Source organism: Botryllus schlosseri, chromosome 5 (genome assembly GCF_051294905.1).
Source record: "Botryllus schlosseri isolate E-star chromosome 5, Bs_hap1, whole genome shotgun sequence".
NCBI classification, from domain to species: domain Eukaryota; kingdom Metazoa; phylum Chordata; class Ascidiacea; order Stolidobranchia; family Styelidae; genus Botryllus; species Botryllus schlosseri.
In genome coordinates this window covers 26490230-26518183 of record NC_137240.1, presented here as the reverse complement: position 1 = coordinate 26518183, position 27954 = coordinate 26490230, and the positions used below count along the sequence as shown (strand labels likewise).

General features: G+C 39.5%; 1 protein-coding gene and 1 long non-coding RNA gene across 4 annotated transcripts in view; both read left to right on the top strand.

Annotated features, from left to right (window-relative positions):
- LOC145439887 (uncharacterized) overlaps positions 1-27954 on the top strand; it is a 131922-nt gene that overhangs the window by 46923 nt on the left and 57045 nt on the right. The gene's annotated exons all lie outside the window — the stretch shown is intronic.
- Positions 20018-25960, top strand: LOC145439550 (uncharacterized). Of its 3 annotated transcripts, none has more exons than XR_013915265.1 (5): positions 20151-20480; positions 22235-22351; positions 22419-22531; positions 23416-23575; positions 25776-25960. It is a non-coding gene; the product is annotated as an uncharacterized LOC145439550 (long non-coding RNA). The 3 variants fall into 3 exon arrangements; XR_013915266.1 differs by lacking the exon at positions 20151-20480 and adding an exon at positions 21499-21846; XR_013915264.1 differs by lacking the exons at positions 22235-22351; positions 22419-22531 and having other exon boundaries at positions 20018-20480.

Sequence of the window (27954 nt, the reverse complement as noted above, 5' to 3'; positions counted from 1 at the left end):
ATACTAATTATTATCCCAAATAACCCATTTCTTACCGAAGCCATACGAAATATATTCATGTTACACGAAAATATTCGCTCATGCTACAAACCTGTACAATGATTGGTGGTGCTTTCAAACTGTTTCGATACCTCAAGAACTTTATTGTCTGAATGGTTGTTCATGTATCTTAATAATCAAGTAGTTCAACACATAACTAGTATTAACAGAAACACCAGAGTTGTTTACACAAAAGTTTGTATGTGTACAGTATGCGAATACCATGTGCAAGTCCAGCACAATTGTGGTATCCATCCGGGTTTAGTTAACACAATTTACGACACCGAGGTCACCTCATCTTTCGTAAGACAACAAACCAACCAAGGTTTCAGGATATGTCCGTGTCATAGCAATAAATCAGCTACTCCAACAACAGAGAACATATGTTTTCTAGTTACGGCGCTTACATCTTACACACAAATCAATCTACTTTGCTAACAAAAAGTGCTGGGTCATCAAGTGATTACCCTAACAACAAAACAGCTAAACGTACTATCATACAAAATGGCCGTTATAGTCACCAACGGTACATGGTACAAGTAACAAGTCTCGAGAATCCAGTTATTCAAAAAACGTGAAAGTGTTTCTACACCAAGTCGTTATGTTGACGAAAGCGTATATTGTAATATCATGATCGATTTGCATTCGTTGGTTACAAAATGTCACTACTCTAAATAATTATTTTTCACTCAAACACAAACGCATACTTGTCGCCAATCGTTTTCATCAAGCACGAGTTCAAGAAACCTGCTACGACATGAATTGTTATTTTTTTATGTTGTGTAAATAGGTAATAATTAATTTTAGTAACACTATATCAACATCATCTAGTTGCGCGAATAGATTTACACGTGGTCTTGTGGTTTTAATCGAAGTACACAGCGCGGTCTAACGCGGAGTCATCTCTATTGTACAGCAACTCGGAAATCGAAATGCATGCATTAACATTTAAACAACGATCTTGTTTCGTCGCACCAAAAATATGTTTACTATCGCGATACTCTGCACAGGGCGTGCAAATCCTTTTCACACTCGTAATAGTATACCAACGGCTACCGGCGACAACGTTTAACAATACCAACGACACTAAACATACGATACCTACCCAAGTAAAATTTCCATTTTCACCTGGAGGTCAGCCGTTACCTGACTAAAAATACCATTGTCCTTTGGAGATTTATCGTTGACCCAGTGTAACAAACCCCTTTTCACTTGGAAATATATTTTTGACCTGGATAACAAACCCCTTTTCACTTGGAAATATATTTTTTCTCTGGGTAACAAACCTTTTTCACTTGGAAATATATTTTTTCTCTGGGTGACAATCCTTTTTCACTTGGAAATATATTTTTTCTCTGGTTAACAAACCTTTTTCACTTGGAAATATATTTTTTCTCTGGGTAACAAACCTTTTTCACTTGGAAATATATTTTTTCTCTGGGTAACAAACCTTTTTCACTTGGAAATATATTTTTTCCCGGGTAACAAACCTTTTTCCCTGAGCAACAAAACCATTTTCACTTGGTGATCCGTCGTTTACCCGAGTAAAAATATCATTTTCCTTTGGAGATTCGGCGTTTACCCAGTGTAACAATACATTTTTACTTGGAAAAATACTTTTACCTAGAGTAACTAATCATTTTCTCCTGGGTAACAAACCCTTTTCGTCAGGAAACTGTCATTTACCTGAGTACCAATACCGTTTTCACTTGGAAATCTATCTTCTCCCTGGGTAACAATATCATTTTCGTTTTGAAAACTGACAACCACACCGGCCAATTTGATATTTTTGTATATTGTTACAACGGACAGTGACAAAATATACACCAATAACGACTCCGATACATTTGTGTAATCGCATACTCACGTGTTCTGGTGCATCCCATCAAAATCGACGGTTAGCCACACACACACACACACACACAATACCAATGCGCTATTTCGATATGACTGCGATGTCCGGGTTCGTGCTTTAGATTTTCCAGAACCAATCCGTCTAAAGTTGTAATCCCTCCCACCTTTGTTAACTGGTTGATACACGGATAACAATCTTCGGAAAATGTAGGAACGCATACTACCCATCATGCTAACGATTCCAGGTTACTTGTGATTAATTTCCTTGCTCACCCTATACAGATTATACGTACAGCGATATGTAGCGGTAATCGGTTTGGTCAATGCATATCACCCCATTCAGTATGGAATGACAAACCCAATACAGGTCAGTTCATAACCGGATCCGGATATTCAATACAAAGCGATAAAGCAGAACCAATGACCAAATGTAATTAAACATGTAGATTCACAACCTTTGATTTTTTTTTCGTGAAAAATGACAATACATACCGAATATATATTTTACGATGGTTCAACCCTGCCAAGTATTCACGTAAATGTGGTTTATGACATTACATACAATGTATCGGTGTATCAATGTTGGGTGTTTATGCACACATCGGTATGACCCATAGACAACATCATCATACCCTCCAGGACTTCGTTATTGCATCGTGAGGTCAATAAAATCAATCGGGGGGCATAGACGACAGAAGGCTTGGAGATCCAATGTAAAATTCAGACAAACAAACGGATATATTTGTCCATCTTGGTTATTCACTCAACTACCATTGGTGCTCTCGATACAGCGAACGGTACAGTATGCAACGCATATCATTAGAGTGATATATCCACAGGTAAATATGGGGCCTGGCCACGATAATTGTATCGAGATTTAACCCAGATTACTATCCGTTCACTGATTCACTCGATGGTTTTAGCAACTTGAAACATCACAAGATAGACACCACTCGAATTACTAATATTCACAATGTTTATAAGTGTCGTTACTGTTCGCGCACCAAGTCTATATTAATATTCGAAAAATCGGGTATCGCTACTCTCAACACCAGTGATTCGGTTTAAGTTTGAAATCGATTTGGTAATGTAATCCGAAATGGTGTGTTTCTGCGGGATCTGTTAACCTTTACAAGAGAGTGCTGTCTCTTTGACGCATGAAACAATTATTATCAACCACACCTTGCGTGCATCGATTTGTCGGCGTCGTACAATTATCGTGGCCAGGCCCCATATTTACCTGTGGATATATCACTCTAATGATATGCGTTGGTATCGTATGTTTAGTGTCGTTGGTATTGTTAAACGTTGTCGCCGGTAGCCGTTGGTATACTATTACGAGTGTGAAAAGGATTTGCACGCCCTGTGCAGAGTATCGCGATAGTAAACATATTTTTGGTGCGACGAAACAAGATCGTTGTTTAAATGTTAATGCATGCATTTCGATTTCCGAGTTGCTGTACAATAGAGATGACTCCGCGTTAGACCGCGCTGTGTACTTCGATTAAAACCACAAGACCACGTGTAAATCTATTCGCGCAACTAGATGATGTTGATATAGTGTTACTAAAATTAATTATTACCTATTTACACAACATAAAAAAATAACAATTCATGTCGTAGCAGGTTTCTTGAACTCGTGCTTGATGAAAACGATTGGCGACAAGTATGCGTTTGTGTTTGAGTGAAAAATAATTATTTAGAGTAGTGACATTTTGTAACCAACGAATGCAAATCGATCATGATATTACAATATACGCTTTCGTCAACATAACGACTTGGTGTAGAAACACTTTCACGTTTTTTGAATAACTGGATTCTCGAGACTTGTTACTTGTACCATGTACCGTTGGTGACTATAACGGCCATTTTGTATGATAGTACGTTTAGCTGTTTTGTTGTTAGGGTAATCACTTGATGACCCAGCACTTTTTGTTAGCAAAGTAGATTGATTTGTGTGTAAGATGTAAGCGCCGTAACTAGAAAACATATGTTCTCTGTTGTTGGAGTAGCTGATTTATTGCTATGACACGGACATATCCTGAAACCTTGGTTGGTTTGTTGTCTTACGAAAGATGAGGTGACCTCGGTGTCGTAAATTGTGTTAACTAAACCCGGATGGATACCACAATTGTGCTGGACTTGCACATGGTATTCGCATACTGTACACATACAAACTTTTGTGTAAACAACTCTGGTGTTTCTGTTAATACTAGTTATGTGTTGAACTACTTGATTATTAAGATACATGAACAACCATTCAGACAATAAAGTTCTTGAGGTATCGAAACAGTTTGAAAGCACCACCAATCATTGTACAGGTTTGTAGCATGAGCGAATATTTTCGTGTAACATGAATATATTTCGTATGGCTTCGGTAAGAAATGGGTTATTTGGGATAATAATTAGTATCGTAAAACTTGTTGTGTTTGATTGCATACTTTTTTAACATTGTTTGTTGTTGAAAGACGGGTGAGTTTACATTTACATTAAGCAGAGCAACTCAAGTAATAAATTTTACTCGTTTGAAAATCGACAACAGAAAAAATACCGATGAATGGAGTAACAGTAATAATATGTGTGGTATATTATTTTTAGTGATATGCAACCAATCTTCTGAGCAGAACTTGTCAATAATTTATCATGCCATAGAAAAGCCTATTGTTATGAATTCAAAACAAATGTACTTCGCTTATCACGATGATGGAAATTAAGATCAATGCAGTATTTCGGAGATGGATGTGTATCGTTTGGTATGTTCCCCAATCACTAAATGTCAGTTAGTTAAACGATACATTTACAAGTTTACCGAAATCTTGATTTACAAATAACAGCTTGATGATGTAAAGCTCAACCACGCAAATGTGTTCATTGTAAAGTATTTGACACAAACAAAATATCGAATGGAGACTTCGGTTTCATTACCAAGCTAGTGAAAATTGTTTTCTGTTGGCCAGGTAGGACACATTTGACAAACATCGTACACATTGTATCTTCGTGATGGTAACGACTTTCAGCGGCTTGGTTTCGTGTCGGGAATTATTATTTGAGGGTTCAAGAACAATCAATACTAGAAATGAACAACAATACAAAACACGTTTAGCAAATAACAGTGTAGCAAGTACTTTTTTAATATTACGAGTGTTGGGCACTAGACACTTCTAGTTGAATTGGATGCATCTAACAAACATATCACAATTTACTTTTACAATGATCAAAGTCTTAGAGTGTATAACCTCGCGATATTTTACATTTAGCACGCACAATGGGGAGTTACTGAAATGATTAAGAATTGATTGCTAGCTTCGAACGGTACTCGATACTCAAAGTGATATTTTCATACTCTGTAAAGTGCATATGTTTCAATTCTCTGTCACAAATTCCGACAATAAATCGTTGGATTCAATAGTAACGATATTGTGATATACTGATTCTACACATAGTCGTTTCAATTACCCGTTGGGAATCGGGATAATAAAGCATTTTGTATCGGATGTTCAATGTATGAATACTGGAATTATTACATCTTTAGTGCTGTTTATCGCAAACGATAGATTTTAATAATTGTACTGATTGCTGAATGTAATAATACCGATATTGTCGTTTCATCTTTAGTCTTGGTTACTGGAAATATTTTCTGATATCCGCGATACGCAGAGTGATTTTTACCAAGGTGGAGTAATTTTCCTATCAAGAACATTTCAGACACACATAGTTTTACAGCTTAATATGTCAATAACATTGGTACTGAAAAGTTTGTTGTTGTCATAACATTTACCACAATGCGGATCTAATTAACACAAATAATTTAATAATAAAGTAATGATCAACTATTACAAAATCTCATATGTCAAATCAATGTGTCAATCCCTATGTTTACATCATGATAATTTTTGATACAACACCTGTGTTCGATTGTAAGAAATGAATTCTCAACTACGATGGTCAGACTGTCAAATCTCGTATACTCAAACATATTATGTTAATCTCAAGTCGCCGTCACTGAGAAGTAATTACTTTTGTCTTTCAAAATATACCGAGTAGTAATTAGTTTGTCTTGCAGAATATACCGCGTAGTAATTCCTCTATCTTACAGAATAGTAACGACTTTTCAATTTGAATAAAAAAGATGCGTAGGGATATGAATACAACCAAGCTTGTTATGGATTTTAGGTTTTAGTGATTGTATGGATTCGTGTATGTTTGGCTGTTTTTCATACTGATACTGTTTGAGTTGGTCGCGTAACGGATTTACTTGACAATGTTATTGTGGTTGATTCTTTGAATATGGCAAGATGGTAAGATGTCGAGACGTCATACTATTTCCGTACACTCAATTACAACAAAACATAACCCGCATTCAAATAAGCCGTAAGCTACAAGTGGATTTAAAACTTGATGCTGTTTTGTGGTTAACTCAAGTCAGTGGTCATGTTTGTGTTGATTTCGGGAATGATCATGACGAGTTGGTCGGGTAAATTAGTGGTAGTAACTATGACCTTACAGAGTTGCTGACATTCCAATATCTTTTACGCTGTAATATACGGATTTAATTGTGATAAATTAATTCTCAGTTATTGTTCTGACATTCAAATCTCGTATACTCAAAATATAATATGTCCAAGTCAAATCGTATATGCATCGATTAGTAAATACTTTGTTTTCAGAATAGTAACAACCTTTACAATTGAATAAAAAAGACCGAGCATACGAATACAACCAGGATGAATTAATTTAAATTCATGAGTTGCAGTGATATAATCAAGTAATTGAAAACTAGATTTTTAACAATTGGTAATGTTGTGAATAATTCTTTTGAGTATGGTAAGATGTAAAATATCTCTTTGACAAACGGAAAGCCAGACCGTGAATAGAGTTGTAATATTTCATTACTTGTTTCAAATCAATGTGTGTATAATATCGAAACGGGACTGTGGGGAAGTTGGTAGTCATGTTTGTCAATCCTATTTCAATGTGCACTACACCAAAGTCAAAATAATCGGTTTCGGATTAGGATTTTACAATTATTTCACACCTTTTTGAATAAGCGTCAACTTCACAGAGGATTAGGGTTGGGTCAGAAATAAGTGAAAATTTGTCGGTATTCGAATCACCGTCTACGCCAGCTCTATGGTAAACTAATTACTAAAGTAACACCATGCGACTGATTCTTAGATTTAGCAAACTATTTCGCGCTGACTGGAGTAGTGTAATAATCGATAGTAGCACACGGCCGGACGGGAAATAATTCAGCACACAGGTCATTCGAAATATAGGTCGCACGCACACTGCGTAATCCCCTTGCAAACAGGCCGCGTTTCCGTTTGTGTGATTATTGTTGGTGACTCGTACATATTCAACACCGCGCGAGAGATGGTTATACTCGAAAGTACGAATCACGACCGCACCCATAAGAACACATGGTGAATCACCAACACAGCCTATACGCGAAAGCACGACATGCGAAAGTACGACGTGCGAGAGTCTATACCCGAAAGTACGATATGCCGACGCACCCATAAGAAACAATGGCACATCACCAGAGATCCCGTAAGAATACATGACAGACACATTATCGTCGTTAGCATGTCGCCGCACGTATACCTAAAAACATTAGCATGCCACCACGAGTTTTCACGTTAGTATACCGCCGCCGCCTATACCCGAAAACGTTAGCATGCGACCGATCCCTATCTCTGTAACGCTATCATGCGACCCCGCCTATACCTGAAAACATTAGCATGTCGCCGCCGCCTATAACCAAAAGTACGAATCACGACCACGAATTTTCATTACGATTCACCGCCGCAGCCTATACCTGAATGTACGAATCACGACCACGAGTATTTCAATACGAGTCACCGTCGCAGCCTATACCCGAAAGTACGAATCACGACCGCACCCATAAGACGCAATAGCCGCATGCGACCGCACCCATAAGAACACATGGTGAGTCACCACAGATCCCGTAAGAATACATGACAGGCGAATCACCGCCACCGCCTATGCCTGAAATTACGACTCGACACCGGTTGAGCGATGCCTATACTCGAAAGTACGAATCACCGCCACGCCCATAAGAACACATGGCGAGTCACCACAGATCCCGTAAGAATACACGACAGGCACATCATCGCTGCGGTCTATATCCACAACGTTAGTTCACTACGACACAAGAATCCGTGGGCACATCGTCGCCACAGCCTATACGCGAAAGTACGACATGCGAGAGTTGCCTATACCTAAAAGTACGATGTGCCAACACGAGTTTCCAATACGACATGCGAGAGATGCCTATACTTGAAAGTACGATGTGCGAGCGCACCCATAAGAACGCATTACGATGTGCGAGCGATAGGGGGGTCCAAAAGTACGATATGCCAACACGAGTTTTCCATACGATGTGCGAGCGGGCCCATAAGAACCCCAGGCAGGTCACGACCGATCATACTAACTACTTATGTAGTAGTAGGACATATCCTTAATGAGTATTCGGAGCAAATTAACATTCCACAAAACATGTCAAATCTCGAAATTTTTGGTCGCGCTACGCGTAGATGTTTGCTACATATGTTTTCATAAATGTAGTGGGCTATTATAATTCATGTAAAATGGATTGCGCGTACTTTTAGATCGCCACTTTCCCGTTAAAACACTACCGTCACGCTTGCTAGGGTTATTTTTAACAAAATGTTTCGAACTAGGTATTATATCCTGCAGCGCACAGCGTGTGGATATGGAAGGATGCACTGTATATCACTTTTGAGAGTGAGAGCCCCTTGTGCATGAAATATGCTTTGAAGCTTATTTGTGCACGAAAGGAATGACTAAATATACTTGTATTTGAGAGCTACAAAATGAAATCGTCATAATATTTCTTCATCGTATCATAAAAGATGATACTATCTAGTGTTGTGGTCCACAGCCGTGCACGAACGTTATATAATATGAGTTGCTTTGTTTGGAATAGGCCTACATTCATGGTAAAATTAATAACTGGGTGCAGTACTAGATTCAATGTGAGCAGATATATGCATTCCATTCTCAATTGACTTACTTAGTCACACAAAGCACTAAAACAAAATCCAATACCAGTAATTTCCTCGTATTGCCAATCGCAGATTTGAATTCGGGATGTGTGCATCTGCTTCCAACCACAGGGTATGAGACCGTACCCAATTTTTGTTATAACACCGTTTATTTGACCCTGAATGTACCACTTACAATTGTTATATGATTTATTATAGTCGAGTCGTCCTCGAGCGCGCTTAAATCGCGAAATATTTCCAATACTGAAGTCCCGAAAAGACCGACTGGACTTTGACCTCTTACCAGGATTGAAACTGCTGCAACCCAAACCCCCAATCAAGGGGGGTGAGCTCGAAGGTCATATTTTGACGACTCCCCCACGAAAAAATTAAAATAGAATTAGGCATTTCGACGTCGGCCATTACCACGCCACGATGCACGAAGACATATGAAGTTCCGGCCATGGGACTCCGAGAAGTGTGCCAAAAAGATCGTCAGCGAGAAAACCTTAGCCGAAGATAATTGCCCTTATGTTGACCGTAAACTTCGATGTATATAAGTCTAATTGTCCATAGGTGCTTAAATCGCTCGTGCCGAATTATCATGTCGTCGCAATCTGCACCCCACAGGACAAATAACATCCACCAGAGAAAAATTATTTGCCTGTGAAGAAATACCAATTTTGAATCATGTGCTTATTCAAGTTTATGCGTTTCAATATCTTTTGAGTATATAGCGGACAAAAAGTAACAAAATAACACCATGTAATGAAGTAATTGTACCAACGGGCACGCCCGAATATGTTTATTAATTAATTACGTGGCCTTCATTTTCCAAGGCAACAGCTCACTCAGCGCTACTGGTAAATCTGATTACGTGGGCTGAGAGGATAAAAAGTTTATAGCGACACATATATGCAATTACCACCTATTCATTCATGCATTATAGAAGATTTTGGCGACCAGGGCGACCAGGCCACACAAACTTTGCTGGCCATCGAAACACTGGCGTAGCAGCATGTGCTACCGCCCCTGGCTCTCGCTTAAAATGCCGCCCCCCTAAGTAGACCGCAGGAAATTTCGACATAGATTCATGTTCAAACAATCTTGTCAATAAAAATAAATACAAATAATATGCCGCATCTCAGCCTCGCCGCCTAAACGTTAATAAGGCCAAAAATAATAAAGACAAGAAATTGTGAACGAATGTATTGTGAAAATAGAAAATCAATAGCCGCCTCAAAGCAAAATCAGCGATAATATCCTCAAATTCAAGTTTTTGAACGTAGTCTCTCTCTATAGACAGAATGCATAAATGCATAGAGCTGATAGCCGGTCATCATTACTGGTATAGAATGTAAATAAGATATTATCAGTTTAAGCTTTGAGAAGCTCCTCACGCAGCTCGCAATTAAAACACCAATGGTCAGATAAAGTTTCAGACACGAGCATAAATATGGTGTCAAATCAGGTAGCTTTGCATTAACTAACCACTGTAAAACATCAAACGCTGTTGCTTTACGATCAAACGTGGTTTTACTGCTCCGCACCAGCCTCTTAACCCTTTTAAAATCTCAAGTTGAATAACTTCATATGATCTTGATGATATCTTAATTTGTGTTCGTCCTAGAGGCCTCAGATTGGTTTGTACGAAAAGCTAGCAATCTTCTAATTTATATGATCCCTAATTCGAAGGTATTAAGGCATGACAATTTTCGCCGCTAACTCCAAAAGGTCCACCTTGTCGTCATAAGTGCTCCTAAAAGCGCTGGTGAATAAAGTGTGACTTTCGCTTTGCAGCAGCGCACGGGAATTAAAAAAATCGAAGCATATCATATGGTGTATGCCGGTAAACCTAGTTTCAGCTTCAAGTTTAAATCTGTCCAAAGGTCGAAAAACATGCATCGTCTAACTTCTTCAACAACACTGAGGCCAGCATTTTCTGATTGTTCGCCAAGCATTCTCCTTTTTCTGCGAACTCTCCGAACAATCGACCTTTACGGCTATTTCAGAGTGGTTCCATCGCCATGTTAACATATTAATTCGTGTTTTCGGAATCAGCGCGACACTAGCTTTTGTTTGAGATCTGTTTGATTAAATTTTATTATATTAATTAAAACATCTTCGGGTGCATACCCGTTGGCAGGAACGAAACAGCAAGTCGTCAGGTCCCAAAAAACCTGGGTCTTGGGCTCCCATAGGGTGATAAACCGCCCCCCCCCATCGTGTTGATCGCTTTTTCCGCGAAATTAGCCGTGCTGTTTAGTGAGCCAGCGCTAAGCGCAAAAATTTTCCATAATTAATGATAAAATCGCTCAATAAGATCGGGAATTGCATATATATTGCTATCAGTTTCTTGTCCTCTCTGCTCACTTCATCAGATTTACCGATAGAGCTGAGTGAGGTGTCTTGGAGACTGTAGGGCTCGTCAAAATAATTAAACATCTTCGGCGGGCGGACCCGTTGGTATGGCTTCGTTACATGATGTTATTTCGTGACCTCCTGTCTGCTACACCAAAAAATATAGAATCGGGCAAACGTATTTAACTAAAAGACGCACACGATTTCAAATTGGTTTTTCTTCACTGGCGTATAATTTTTCCCTGCGGGATGAAATTCGTCTTCTGAGGTTCAGATTGCCAAGACAGGAACATTCGGCGTCAGTCATTTAGGCGCCTAGGCTATGGACAATTAAAGCTATATGTATTTTTTATATATGACAAAGTTTTCGGTCAGCGTAAGGGCAGTCCTTTTCGGTCAAGGTTTTTACGCTGCCAATCGTTCTGGCATACTTCTTGGAGTCGCATGTAATATGTCCTAAAACGTTATATGTCTTGGTGCGTCCTGTAGCGGTATTGACCAACGCCGATATGTCCATTTCTAAAAATAGTGCGTGCTCTTTCTTGGGGGAAGAGTACAAAATAATCATGATATTTTTCAACTTGAAATCGCACGTTGCGCGAAAAAATTTTGAAAAATTGCATAAATTTTCAAAAAATACTCTATAACTTATGCTAATTCACGAAATAATTTTGGGCCCCTTCGAACCCGCTCCCCCCCCAAATGGGGGGTTTGGGGTGCGGCATTTACGGTCCTGCGTATCGCATCTCCGTCGTCAAAGCATATCGATGGTGCAGGCGAAATAGAATACCATATCTCTCTCTCTCACTGTGCAGCCTCATTTTGCCGCCTCCTTGGAGCCTGCCGCCCCTGGCGCAGAGCCAGAACCGCCAGGTGGCTGCTACGCCACTGCATCGAAATCACGCGACGGAGTTCTTGGATGCTAAGCAAGGATATCATCGAATCATTTATGACCGAGAGTACTTCTGCTAGTGATCCCTATTTCGATCACCTAATATTATTAGATAAAGTGAATCAGATAAATAAAGCCAAGCTGAGTTCATACCGTACCAAGGGTGTGAATGCTATAATGGAGGTGAAAGATTTTTCATGTCAGGCTGGTAGTAGCTATATTCATTACCCTAATGTGGGGGATTATAGCAATTAAAGTGAATCCAATTTGAGTGATACCTACTCTGAGTATGATGCTGAGAGTGAGGAGGAATCAGAAATGAGCGATGTAAGGGAAGAAATTGAGAGTACCATCAGTGGATTTGTGATGGTTAAAAAACAGAAGATCGTTGATCTTTTTTCAAGCTGCTCTTTGTGGGAAATGAAAGTCGACATTAAAGTTGCATGCCATGGCACCTTGATAAAAATGATAAAATCCTGCAACTATCACCGTACGCGGGAAAGTCAGTACTTGAAGGAAGGAAAGAGTGAAGGAAACATTGTGATGTTCAGTGGATCATTTCCTTCGAAAGCACTGAAAATGTTCCGTTTGATGGGTTTACAGTCGATTTCCTACTCTACGTGTATGCAATACCAGAAGGCATATTTGATTCCATCTTTGAATCATGTATATACCACTGCAAATGAATGCGATTTGGCAATGGTTGCTGGAAAGTCACTGATACTATATGGTGACGGAAGGTCTAACAGACCAGGACATAGCGGTAAGTATATGATTTACACTCTAATAATGGATACCGACTCAAGGAAAGTTTTGAGCTGCGAGTTGGTTCAGTCAAATGAAACGGGAGGTAGTGCGTATATGGAGAAGGAAAGTTTGATACGATGTTTGAGTTCATTATCCAGCATTACAGTTGAAGAGATTGTCACAGACCGAGATCCTCAAATTAGGAAATATTTGCGGTTATAGATCATACGAACATAAGACATACATTTGATACGTGGCAAATTTCCAAAGGGTTGAAAAAGAAGCTCTCATCTGTGTCTAAAAAAGGATTGTGAGCTCATTGGACGTTGGCAAAAGTCATTGGACAGCCAGGTTTACTTCTGTGCGAGACATGGGAATGGCAACCCAGAGCTTAATCAGCAAATTTGGAGTTAAGTTGGTCAGCACATAATTAATGTACATGAACACCCAAACAATGATTCCTTCCCAATTTGTGAGCATGGTGAATTGTCAAGACCTCGACATTGGTTGATCCCGGATTCCTACGCTTACGATAAAGTTATGGAAGTGCTATATTCAAAATCAATGTGCAAAGACATACGACAGCTTTCAAGTTCCAGTAATACTTCCGGCAACGAGACCTTCAACGCACTCCTCAATCACTTCGGTCCGAAATTATACCATCACCATTACTCAAGCCAGAAAGCAATAATGTAGCTAGCGGTACTTCATTTTAATGAAAACGTGTCGAGGAAGCATCGGCTCAGTACTGCTGGAACACCTCTTTATGCTGTGAAATATCACAAATAAAAGAAGGGCTTCTCATTTCAGAAAGTTCTTCAGGATGCTACATATGACTACTGTGAGAAACTGATTGCCGAAGTCGAGCGTCGTATCACGTTCGGATTGCCTTTGGAGAAGACAGAAATACCACCACCTCTTGCATCACTGTCAGAAAAGACAGAGAGAAGTGATGCAATCAGATCTCACAGAAGCAGATACCATCACACTTGAAAGATGGACTACTTTATTATATCTTTTCCGATTCATGCTATATGCATGTGTGGGTAGCGTGGTAATTTGTGCCGATTGGCAAAGGAGTTGCTGTGTAGGCCTTTTACGGTGGCATTTCATATTTATTTGGGGGGAGGGTCTATAGTTTGAGAGCCATATTTGTATTCGCTTGCTGGCGCATGCTCGATCACATTTCTTGGTCATGTCTAAGGAAACATTCTGGATATAGGTGTGATAGGGTACTCAGTATGTATCAATAGTAATCGGCCCACCAGACGTTCCCCACTATATGTATCGATCTTGCTGGGCAATTGGGCATTCTCAAGGTCTCGGATTTGTATGAATTTGAAATTGTAAAAATCATGAAACAATATAATGAAAGAACATTACCTGAATATTTCGACAACTTTTTTCAATGCCCCAATTCAATTCACCATTATAACACAAGATTCTCACAGAATCAGTCCCTATTTGTTAAATTGACTTCATCAAGACTGTCAAGAAATTCCCTATCTTATATAGGTGTGAAATTTTGGAACAATGTACCAACTTCCTACCGTACTCTTCCTTATCATACATTTAAAGCTCGCTATTGCAAATTTATATTATCCAAGTACCAAGAAGAACATATCTCATGACCACAGTGATGTTGTTTGTTGTTTTGATTCATTTAATATGCTACAATAATATTACCACTGTGTACATGGGTCAAATTGTTATTTTCTGATCACACTGTTAACTATGGTAACCGTCCTTCACTAGTGTTGCTGTATTTTATTTACTTTTGTTTATTTCGTTCCTCTTTGCGGTGCTACTTGACTGAGAGAAGAAATTGATCCATATTATAATTAATACTGCCAATATGCTTGGGTGACTCCGGCCTAGAAGACGTCGGTCATATCGGGTCTCCCAGTCTATACCGAGTAAATTATAGTTAGGAAAAATTTTAAAAAATGTATACTATTGGACGTGAATGTTTGCCTTTACTATATTTCATGGTTGACGAATAAAAGAACTCTCTCTCTCTCTCTCTCTCTCTTCAAAACTATGTTGTTTCGATCTATTTCCGTACTGTATTGTCTTATCATTTGGATATAATAAGTATCATCGATCGATTGGTACTTTCAATCAATATACCGATAATACTTCAGGATCGCGTGTAATTATATATGGAAACTTAGAGGACTTTGCGGTGTTGGCAGAAAAAAGGAAGACAGCTCTACATCTAGAACCGTATAGGCAATTCAGCGACCACAACAGGACCTACAGTACTAATGCCGTTAATATACAACAAGGAATGTATCATGCTACTAATAAATTACCAGGGGGGCTAGTAATGTAGTACTTTACGTAGATTTTGGTTACTCGTGCTACTTCTACTCGACAATTTTCAGATTTTGAGATCAGACTAGGCCTAGAACACTTGCTTTTTACTTGATATTTTTTACATGGTTCTACCTCCTAAGTACCAGCATTAGCTGCTTTGTCTAATGACTACCTCTGTGTGCACTGCACAATCTATCTACTCACTTTCTAGCTACATTGGCTTTCGTAGAACGACAACTTTACTGGTAATCTATTCTTTTTCTCAACAAATACATTCATGAGTGATTAAAAACGAATCCTTTATAGCTGTCAGAGGTAAATTATTTTCTGATTCTTGTTACCACGCAATTAAAAATTGGTATACATAGTTGCTGAGCTGAAAATGTACCTACACGTACTCGTGTAGTGTGTAGCTGCTTGTCGACTGCCTTCCATATTGCTGCCTATACCCATAATGTGCTGGTGTTTCAAGAACGCATCTATCCAAACAGACCGAAGAACATCAAGGGTGCACCGTGATACACTTAATGCTAGGATAGTCCAAACGGTCGCGTACGTAGCTCCTTACAGCACGCTGATTATCTGCCTGTTGGTATAACATGGCACAGCGAGCATTGACACCTTAGATAAAATATAGAATTGAACAGATTCTGAACAAGTGACGAGAGGGATCGCTAAAATCACCATTCGGTGTTGCCTTGTATTGTGCAATTGCTGTCAGGTACTGGGGATGGATTGATGGTGCTGACCTCTCCATCCAAAACCATGGGTTCCAACTCGGTAAAATCAAGACCGTCCAAAATCACAAGTAGATTAATTAAAAGGGGTTGCCTATATATTTCTTTGATATCACATATAATTGATACCTTTATCTGAAAATTCCTCCGAATAGCTTCCGCTTCTAGATATATCACTGGTATCTCTTTCCATTATTATTTAGCGTTGCTAACTAACTAGCGTTGGATTATAGATTACTAACCTACGGAGGTACGACCGTAGGTTAGTAATCTATAGTTGGATTGCCTTGGCGACTTTGCATGCACACAGCCTGACGTCATAGAACGCATCGCTGACTCGCAGTTCGTTTTTCATAAGGTCGGGATCCTCCACATTCAACTTGGAAATTCTCCGTCAAGCTGTGTTTTTCGGCAGTCGTTTTTAGCTATAAATGTTCAGCATGAAAAATTCTTCAATATCAGGAAAAGTTGTATTTGACCTTTAATATTCAATATAATATGAAAAGATATCCAGCCGGTAAACAACAAAAAACAGCAAAGGATTAATGTTTGCATTCAGCGTTCCTATATAACTGCTGTCCACGTGCAATCTTTAACGAGGGTTGCTACATACGACAGGCAGCCAGAGTTCAAAGTACTTGTTGATAAATTTGACCGACCACAGATGTCTGATTGACTTCAACAGCTACTGTTAATAAATTCAGTAAGTACTGTTTTAGGTCTCTATGCTTTAAACCAGAGGTCTCAAACTCAAATGTGCTCGCGGGCCAATTTCCTACTTTTTGATGGCGCCACCGGCCGCAGCACCAATAATGGGAAGAATTCAATGTATTTCCAAGTAGGCCTTATTTGACGGGACCTTGCAGACTGACATTCCACGCACGCATCGTGAAAATGTGATACCCTATTGTGAATTCACGCTTGGCACGAAAAAATCACATTTTAAGTATTTCAATAAAATTGTTGCTGTAGTTAGCATAGTTTGTCAAAATAATTAATTGTAGACACCATGCGAGAGATACAAATGCATCAGGACATGGTAAAATCTGTTATAATTTCGCAGCTAGCGGACATTTAACGTGCCACAGTTACAGGTAGAATTTAAGAATTTTACAAAGATTGATCTGATATCGGAGCATTGGAGCAGTACAGCCTAATCCTGATTTCTGGCTTAGGCCTACTCCTGATAACTAGGCTATTGATCATTTCATTGCCAGAGTCCAATACAATCAGCGTTATATTTGCCTTCAAATATTGGAACAGATTAATAACAACTTGAAGATAATGAATACTGTGCCATAGCAGTATAAATGTGGAATCGCCTTTTCAGATTGTAACGTTTGACGCGACGAGTGCATGTGCGTGTACGAGTAATTCTACAGAAGGTCGCGCCCAAGTCCAAATCACAATTTTCAGTCACGAATCATCAACGGGTCATGTTTTACCATCATAAACAAGTAGTGTCACGTAATAGTTGATCTTCCACTGCGTGGTAACTTTTGAAAGTGATGTAAGGATGAAGTTTGATGAGTATGTTCAGGCTTCTGGAGTAGTTTCAGAGCGAATTTTAGGTTCTCAAATTTAAAAAATACAACTGGTAAATAAATATTATCGAATACTTCGAAATCCAAAATGTCGTTGCGGGCCACACAAAATGGTCTCGCGGGCCGCGTGTTTGAGACCTCTGCTTTAAACGTAAAGCTTACATTAAATACGCTTCTTTTCCTTGTTCGGTGGATAAATACGCGATTGATTTATATATTCTGTAATCTGGCCCGCCAAGTACTTCCTTTACCCATATCTGGCCCGCCAAGTACTTCATTTATCCATATCCGGCCCGCTGATCCGAGAAGTTGCCCGCCCCTGCTCTATAGGTTGAAATGTGTGGATCGAATCAAATGAAGTGATCTGTGCCCCACCCAGAGAGACTCGTGCAACATTCCATGAAGTCGTCTCCTTATTGCAAATCCGCTTGATAAACTATCAAGCGTATTTATCATTTTTGAAATGTTTCCATCACTAAAAAGTCTTGATTATTTTCGAAAATGCGAAAGAGAATTTTTTATTGTTGCAGTGTGTTACAGTGTGTTTAATTCTTTAATTTGAAGTGATAGTCATACGTAGATGCCTGTATAGATATGTAAAAATATGGGATTCGAATTTTTTGCTGGTATGTATGAAACCAAATAGTTTTTGGATGCTAGTTAATTAATAAATTATTATTGATATGTTAACCCTAGTACTGCGCCTATTGTCTTTTGTTTGTTTGTGGTATTCATGGTGTTTGCCGGCTACAATTATCATTTACACCAGGCCGATATATTTCTTATATTTTGATTCCGTAGCTGCCGACTTGTAGCACGGTCCACTTCTAGGCTTTTTAAAACACCGCTTACGCGGATGAGATGGCGAGGAGGAGCCTACCTCCAACACTTAAATAGGAAATCTGGAGTCGACCTCGATCGGACTCGTACCCACAACCATTGTTGTTTAAGCTGTGGCTTATAGCCCTACGCTATCTCGCCACACGTGCTAATTGGTTGTGATCATGTGCATGGAGCTAATCGTACACAAGATTGTGATGCTTTAATGCTTTCGGGCAAAACGAATTGTGCTATCAGGTGAGCCTTGATTCGTCCATGCCTCACCTAGTGTTTAAAACATGAACATATTTTTTTTATTGATTTTTTGTTTGTTTTCTAGTCATGACGCCACGAGCCTTTAATTTTAACGACACAGTGGATTGGCATTGACAATTGCAAATACAGGGTAAGAGCTTCGAACCACTGTCTTAAATAGACCAAGAATATCTTTAACCAGGACTAGATCGTTATGCAGCATTTTTACAGTCGGTATCATTTTCATTAGAACGTCCATTACGTACCAATGATCTATATATGTCGCACTCGCAAAAGTACTAACATGCAGAAATCATGGCATGGTTTCATCACTGCCTCTATAAATATGTCATGATATAGCATACTGCAGAGGGCCGGCAAGCCCCGGCACGCGTGCCATTTGTGGCACGCGAGATGATTTTTCATGGCAAGCCTACAGTTTTGTTGCACAACATGTCACATAAGTTTTCAAAATGGAAAAAGCTAAAATTATTTGATAAACAAACGTAATACAAATTATTTTGGGGGCAAATTTCAATTATTCTGAACATTTTTTCGCTCCGCGCGATTTACGATGACTTAGTTATTTGATTTTGGGAAACCCACAAAAATATATATACGGCAACCTAATATCGCATGAAACCGTTTGGATGCTTTAGTCTAGGAGTCTGCACTGTGCAGCCTTTGGTATGCGAATATTTTATAAGAACCAGCATTTTGGCGCTGGGCATTTTCACGCTCGGTGACACGCGTTTCGGCATCATGCGACTCCGTGCGCTGTGTGCGTGGCCAAAATGACTTGCGGCGATAAAACATTGACATGTAATAACCACGGCATGTTGGCCAAAACTTTCGACATTGATATGTTCACTGTCCGAAATGGCCGGCGCGAATAGTCGAGCTCCCGCAGGTTACCCCGCACGTCTCAAATGAGACCAGACCCACAGAGGAAAATAATGAATCCGTGTCGAAATGCGAATTTGGAATAGTGTTCGTCTCACGGGGGGATATGTTGTTTCAGTTCCGTCTAATACGTGTGCGATTCATATGTATCTGGAGCAACGACAATAAACCTTTCCCAGCAAACACAGAACCGTAAAAAAACCTTTCGGGATGGTTTCGAATGGTTATTTCAGGGTTTCGATTTTTATGTTTCAGAGGTATGTTTAAAATACGTAGGAAAAATGATCTTGAGGATCAAATTATTCTGTATGAATTCCAATTTGGTGGTAAGTATTCTGATGTGGGAAGCTATTTGGAACCTGTAGATACCGTTGCGTTTTGATAGAGTGCTGCCATCAGTATAAATTCGTGTTTCTTGGTCGAAAACCTTATTTTCTGATTTACCGTCATCATTATATACAGCCTGAATTCATTGTCTCGTGAGTCTCGTCTGTTTCGCTAGCTGAGCATGAATTCCAGCGTTATTCCGAGTAAATATAACTAAATAAGTCGAATGGGTGCACTTAACTGTACGTGGTTATCCGAGCGTGACTTCTAGATTATTCTGGAAATTTGAACCGCGCTTCGCGCTTCGTTCGTGGGATGACTGTTTCGGAATGTAGTTGTAGTTGTGTATGTTAAATTCTGGAAGCTGGAATTGCGACTGGTACCGGATGTGGGTAAAAACTAGGTGTACGGTACATAGTTGAGCGAGTAATATGCTATTTTGAAGGAATACCCTGTAGTTTATGACTCCGAGAGCTGTTTGACTTGCTGCAAACAGTTCGAAAATTACGTCTATTTCGGTGGCTGTAATAATAATGATACAAGCATTTTCAGCTATTAATAACATTATAATGTAGCATGTTATCAGGGACAATCACCGTACCGGACTGCATACTATATGAGTTGCTCAATGGCTTGGTCGTCTGCAGTTATCCACGTAAGTTTCTAAAATTATGCTTATATGAGTCATTTTCGTATCATATTATGATAACATACCGTAACATGTAGGAGATTATATGACACGGCCTACTGGGTATAATCTTAGCGCTGGCGACCAGCTGTACCAACTACTTTTTCACTGATTCCTAAAATACTAATTAAAATCTCATCCGGGCACTAAAACCCCCTAAAATCTCCCACAAAGTTGTAAATTTTCATTTTACTGAACAATAGGGGCGCCCGAGCTGAATGCCGATTAACATTTGGTACGCACGGTACCGATTGTGACGCCATGCCATTGAGCGTCTCGGCGAAGTCAAGCCGTGCTCCCGGTGAGGCCGTGACCCTCTGAGTATGTTGCTAGAGATTGATGTGATGCCAATATACGTCCTATTCGAGTAGTTTTAGTATTTCGCGTCGTAGCGCATTTACAAATTTGAGAATACAAATGATAGCACTGAAGCCAACGCATATTGTAGAATTTACTATCAACATCAACGTGTACTTATTTGAAGCTAGCTGGCCAGTTTACAAAACAATTATATAGTTCCATTCGGGTCTTGATGGTTCCTAAATTTTATTTGAATTGGCAATATTGGAACGTAGTTTTAGGTGTTGCAACCAATGTTACCTGTAAGCTGCTCAAGTGTGCAATTGCGACATGCTGACACCGTATCTGGGCACAGAAAATTTAAGCTGCGCACAAAACATCAAAGTGATGACCTTTTTTTAGTCGCTACGCACTGTTGTCCAAGTTGAGTGCGTGCAGACTCTTGAAAAATTGGAGGGAACATTGGTTGCAGCTACTTTGAGTTGGTTGCATCGCATCAATCGCTGTAAACGCGAATACGTCCTAAAATGCAAGTAGCCTACTTTCATATTTTTTGTCGCGCATATAAAAATTTGGACAAATAGAAATGAGAACACACCAGTTATTCTCTGCGATTAACCGACTGATTGACAAAACGGCTCATTCTCATAATTCATTCAGCTAAGTCCTAAACGGCATCCTAACCAAACCAAAAATGGCATAAACAGTGGTGTGTGATCTAAGTGGTTTTTGGCCGCCATGTTTTGATCGGCGTCGCAGATATCGCAAATGTATGATTTCAAACTGCCGAACATCCCAATTATAGGTACAATTTATCTATCTATGATGCACTATAAACACTGTTTCGTTAATTAGCCTGTTATGCGCAGAGAACACCTAGTGTGTTATCGCACTGGTGTCTCATTCACATTAGAACTATGTTATAATATTGTCAGTTCCGATGAAATTTATGACCCACAAAGAGCCGAATGGATTAATCTGCTACGTGCAAGGAAGTACGCATCTATATCGAATTCCGCAGTGATATGCGTAGGTAGGCTGCATTTGTATGATCAAAATTCGTGGATGCGCGATAATGCGAAATGCAAAAACTACTCGACGTATTCGGGTCACATTGAATTATATGTCGCAAAATACTCTGACAATCATGGGGAACACAGCTCGACTTTGCCGAGACGCTTGTTGGCGTCACAGTCGAAAAGAGACTTTATTCGACTATTGTCTACGGGCGATACAATTGTTAGAAACAATGTAGATTCGGACATTGAGGGTTATTTTCGGGGGGTTCCAGTGTCCGGACCAAATTTTAATTTATATTTTCGAAATCAATGTGACAGTAGCTTTCGATTGAGACCGGTTAAACAAAATTTTGAGCTCGAGTTGCCAGCGCTAAGATTACCACCTACTGCTTTCGATTTCAGAAACAGCAGCACTGATTTTTTTCGGAAGAGCAAGCAGATGCGTAAGAGCTGGCAAAATTGGTAAACTTCTTGACCGGAAAGTGAATTAAACTGTTCTACAAAAAGATTGTACCGCAGGTATGAGGCTGAATATTTCTAATACTTCTGAGACTTATGGCTAGCAAAACATGATATACAATTGCAGTTTAAAGTTCATCCAACGCAGAAGCAACTTCCCACTTGGCAGACCGGACTGTCACAATATCACACTGAGACGATCGCAAAAGTGGATTTACATACTTTCGTAGTATTCCCTCGGTATGTCTAGAATTTTTAACCGGACTGACTTTGATAATTATAATGATATCAAAAACTCAATCTCAAACCAAGTATCAATGTTTGATTCGTGGATGTGAAGCAATAACTGCAACTGCTGTACCCAGAATCCCTCAATAGGGTTCTTTAGAGTAATGAGGTATCTTCAGTAACTTGAGACTATATTTTCATGCTTTGCGGGGATAGTTATGTGCACTAGATTCATTTTAATATTCTGAAAACAATGTGGTGGTCGAATATCCGCATTTTAGTTTCATGACCAAAAGTATTTAAGAACCCCTGTAGATACGATACCGCCATATTGTATATTTTGACTCGCGTCAAGTCAGGTTAATCGATTTTCGAAGGTGACTCGAGTCAAATCACTCGATTTTTGTATGTGACTCGAGTTGAGTCAAAATTCAAGTCAAGGTGCCTTTTCGTCGTATGAGGCATGATTATGTCATTGCATTTTGCTAGCTGTCTGAAACAGATTGAGCGGTAATTGACTCTGAGCCAATGAACGAATATAGAGTTAAATATACGCGCAAGAAGACGCTGTATCGCTCACATTTGCTATTCTCATGTCCTTAATAAGAATGGACCATGATTTGGAACTTGATGCGATGTCCGAGTTTTCTCGAATTTAGTCATTTTAATCTAATTTGTATACAAACTAGCTATAATTCTAATTTAAATCTAATTTGCAGACAACTGCTGTGTAGCTATAATCCTTATTCTACTCTGATTCGGAAATATATCTAACTGTAATTCCAATCTAATCAGGAAAAGCTAAAATATTTCTAATTGTCCAAGTCTTTTTGTGAAGTCCTTGTCGGGTATGATCGTTGCACTTGAATAATTCTGTTTGTATATTATGATTTCAGATAGCTGGATTCAGCTCAGTTGGAGGCGACACAATTGGCCAATCTGTCAGATCCATCATGAAAAAGGTCGCTACTACCCGTGTGTGGAGCAGTTACAGCCGTGTTGGAAAATCTGGGAAGGAGGCTTTTAACAAGCTCGCGTTGTACAAGATCATATATAGTGAGCAACATTTATGTTTACCTTCGAACCTATCTATATGTTTTCAGTAGCCTACCTTACACCCCATGTAAATGTTGAGCTAGCTCAGTGGTTCTCGAACTTTTTTGACAAGCTACCTTGACAATAGCTAAAATTTTCGCCACCACCCCTTTATCGTCATATCAAAAATATTAAAACGAGCAGCCAGAATATTAGCGACCCCAACACATTGTTTGGCGGCATGCAGGGTATTCTGGCTACACTATGTTACCAGCCTGAACTATCGCGTCTCCAGCAGGACTGTCGTGTGTGCGCAGCGTGTGCGAATGTTAGCCTGACCGCGGACTTTAGGCTGTTGATGACTAAAATATCAGTTCCGACATGTTGGCGTAGCCAGGAGCCATCTTTGTATATGACCATAAAGTAGAATATCTCGTAAAGGATTTATTTGTCTTGATATTTTTTTAGCGCTGCGCTCGATTTATTGCCAATCGATTTCTTGCTTTTAGTATTGGTGTCTCCTCCTGAAACGTCTTATTTACGGAATTGATATTAGCTATATTGGCAATTATGCGAGAACGTGTCGTCCGACATACGACTTCGCGTCTGCACTCGCGAAAAGATCGTCGGCGATGAAACCTTTGCACAAAGTGATAGACGCACTTTCACTGAACTCTTCGATGTTGATACGTCCAAGCGTTGATTAATCATGTCCTGGCCAAATGAGCCCAGCAGTTTACAGCGTCGAGCCGTCGACCCACAATATATGCAACTAACAATGTTTTATTGACCTAATTCTTTCATTAACTTTAATAATATTTTCGCGCTTTGCGCGACTAGGACATGTTTTCATGACATAATTGTTAACGATTTTGATGTCTGGTAATATGAGTCCTTTTTTAGCGTTACCTATAATCCGGTTCGTTCCTATCGAACGACTAAAAAAGCACATCAACATTCAAGTGGCCCACGCAATGGTTTGGAAATCTCATGTGGCCCGTTGGCCGAAAAGGTTGGCCACCCCTGATGTACGGTATCAATAAATTTTTGTCAATCATTATTCAATCGATTAACCAATTCAGTGTCATGGTTCAGTTATTCAAATGTAATACGATGTAATGTTATTCAACAGAATGTTATGTAATTTAACATTGCAAGTCTATTATGGTTAGTGCAGGGGTGGCCAATCGTTTTCAAAAGTCTATTATGGTTTGTGCAGGGGTGGCCAACCTTTTCAAATTTTTTCAAAGTTCACGAAACAATTAGGTCAATGAAATAATGTTAGTTGCATATATTGTGGGCCGTCGCTGTATACCGCTGGGCTTATTTGACCAGGACATGATTAATCAACGCTTGGACATATCAATATCGAAGAGTTCAGTGAAAGCGCGTCTATCACTTTGTGCAAAGGTTTCATCGCCGACGATCTCTTCGCGAGTGCAGGCGCGAAGTCGTATGTCGGACGACACGTTCTCGCATTCCATTTTGCTGGGTAAAAGACGGATTAATCGGTCATTTATCTTCAATCAAATAATATAAAGTTAAATATAAATGCAAAAGGCGTTTTATCAGTCACACGTAGAACTGCTAATAGCATATGTGTGTAACTTTATAGCTACACGCTACGTTCTATTATCAGCCGAAATAGAGGATCGAATACGAAGCCTCGAGAAGTTGTAATAAATTTATAAGGGACAATATACTACCCTTCCGTGAGAATAGGGACGCATAGACAATATTCGTTCGATTTAAATTATACAGGAGAGTTGGTAAAAGATAGCACCGCGCAATTTAACCACTGTTCTGTCTGAGAAACAAAGATACCTTGCTAACAGAATAAACTACTACTACGACGACGACGCAAGCATAAGCTGTGACCGTTTCGTTTGCGGTCAATTAAATTATGATGTAACAACAGGATCAGTGAAAGGTGCGATCAGTGAATGGCTGTTTGCTCTCACAAGTGATACCGGCATATCGCAAAAAATCCGAACGTACATAAGATATAGGGTGATTTAATTGACACCGTTTACTTGATTACTTGAAATTGACTCCTGAATTTTACTCCGAGTCACGAGTCAATCCATATATCTCGAGCGCCGAGTCGAGTCAAGTCATTTTTGCAAAGTGACTCCAGTCATCCCAACACTGCGTAGTACTAAGAGCTATCTAAACAGGATCGAGCATGTCTTTAACATTCAATGTTGTTGTTTCTCTGTAGGGTTCTATGGGGAAGAAGGCAGAAAGCAGCGTCTTATCCTCGTCATCAGAAGATGAAGAAGACACATAATCAGTTGGCTTGATTATTTTTTCATTCGCTTAATTGACATCGTTTCGTTCTGAATTATTTTCTTTGAGTTTCGTTGACACTGTTTTCTGTATGAATTATAAGTTCATCAAAGGCAATGTGTACTGTGATACGTGTATGTGTCCGCAGCCACCCTCAGGTATGCCTAAATATGGGAATACAGGGATGTTAGTATCTCAGGATGTTTTTCTGACCATCGATTGTACGTTCTAAAGCATTGTAGATACACAGTTTTATCTACGTTTTATTAACGATCCCGATTTGCGTGAAGAACGCGTTAAATTGAGTCGACACAAAAACCGACTTTAAACTATCCTGCTAGTCTTCAATATGAACCAAATAAAAATGTTTTTTTAACCTCAATGGGCTGTTTCGTGTTTGCTGGGTTACCGCTATACCGCGATATTTGGAGCTTTGCAGACCAATCTAGTGTCAGACCAACTTAATTGTGACATCAAACCGACTTGCATGATACAGGGATTGGCACATTTTTGTCGTCAGGCCATCTTATCATAACATGTTTGATGGGCCCGTCACTTATTGGCTATGGTACCGAACACAGTAGACTTGGGACCGATCAAGGCCACCACAGAAGATCGATCATTACGTACTAAATTTGAAGTATGCATGTATTACGTACATTAGGCGGTAGGTCTAGTGCGGTAGCGAACAACATTTATATCCTTCGCGACCATTACTTTAAGAATCACTGACGTAACCGATGCCGTTGCCAGCTGCAGATAGGTTGTTGGTGTAATTCCTAGCTTGAACGCTAAATATGACAAAATTGAATATGGTCGTGCACGCCAGTTCGTAATATGTTTGATATTGTTGCGCGCTGCTGCATACGAAAGGTTGCCGGCCCCTGGCATAATGGTATTAATAGGCTAATTCTTATGTTAGAATGTAAAGTGGTGATATTTTATTTTTGAAATTGATTTTTAATTTCTTTGTTTTCGATAATTTCCAGAAGGTTGTCAGAGAAGAATGTCGCAATGTCCAGGAATACATGTCATGTTGTTTTGAGTCAACCACACTATTTATTGGCACATTTTAGTTGCGCGTACCGCCCATTAGGGCTTTGTGCACCACGACACCGATTTTCGTAATGTTCACGTGTCTTTGACTTTTCGGAATCTGGAGGACCACTTCCACTCTTTCTCTCACTCAGACGCCAGCCCCTCTCGCTCACTGGCGTCCTCTTCGTCGTCTTTGCTGCAGACTTGTAGCATGGCTCACCTTCAGTCCGGGCTTTTCAGTACACTACCGTAGTAATGAGATCGACGACGAGGAGCCCAGAGAAACCTACGACACGTAGAAGATGGGATTCGAACCCACTGCTATTGGTGTCGTGACTTGTGACTACAGTGTTTAACCAACTGCGCCATTCGCTTCCAGCCAAGCACATTTAAATATATATTTGTCTGCATATTTGCTTTTATGGGCACAATCCTATCAAAACAAACTGTATGCTGATTGTCTGTCACTTGGGAGACGACGTACGTATGTCCAAATTGGATTGCACGACTGATTATGAAAAACTGATAAGAAATGGGACTCAATGATATCATCCCATAGTCGACCATCGATAAATGGACCATTGCTTTCCGGGCTCTTATTTTGTATATTGGGAATTGAGATTTTATCAAATTGAGTTTAATCAAGTGGAAACATTAACTAATTTGCGGCATACAAATGTTGAAAAATTAGCATTGTCTTATTTTCTGACTGGTCGATCGCGAGTCTGGAAAATCTTTTCAGTAGATTCCAATAAAACAAGAGTTCGCCACCTGTATTAGATTAAAATCCATATCTACTAAACGGATTATCTGCTTCTCCGGCTTTAAAATCAATACTAAGCGATTAGTAATGCGCCATGCGTTGTAAAATTTCAAAATCATATCGTTTGAGATCTCAATGGGATGGTACTGAGCTGTAATATTGAAGGCCTTTTTCTATATCTCAAACCCCCAACCCGCGATGACTAATATACATAGTGCCCCATACATCCAATATATCACCAAGTTTGCTAGTATCAAACTAACTCAGCTGTTCTTAACCTAGGTTCCGTTGGACGGGTAATGTAAGACAT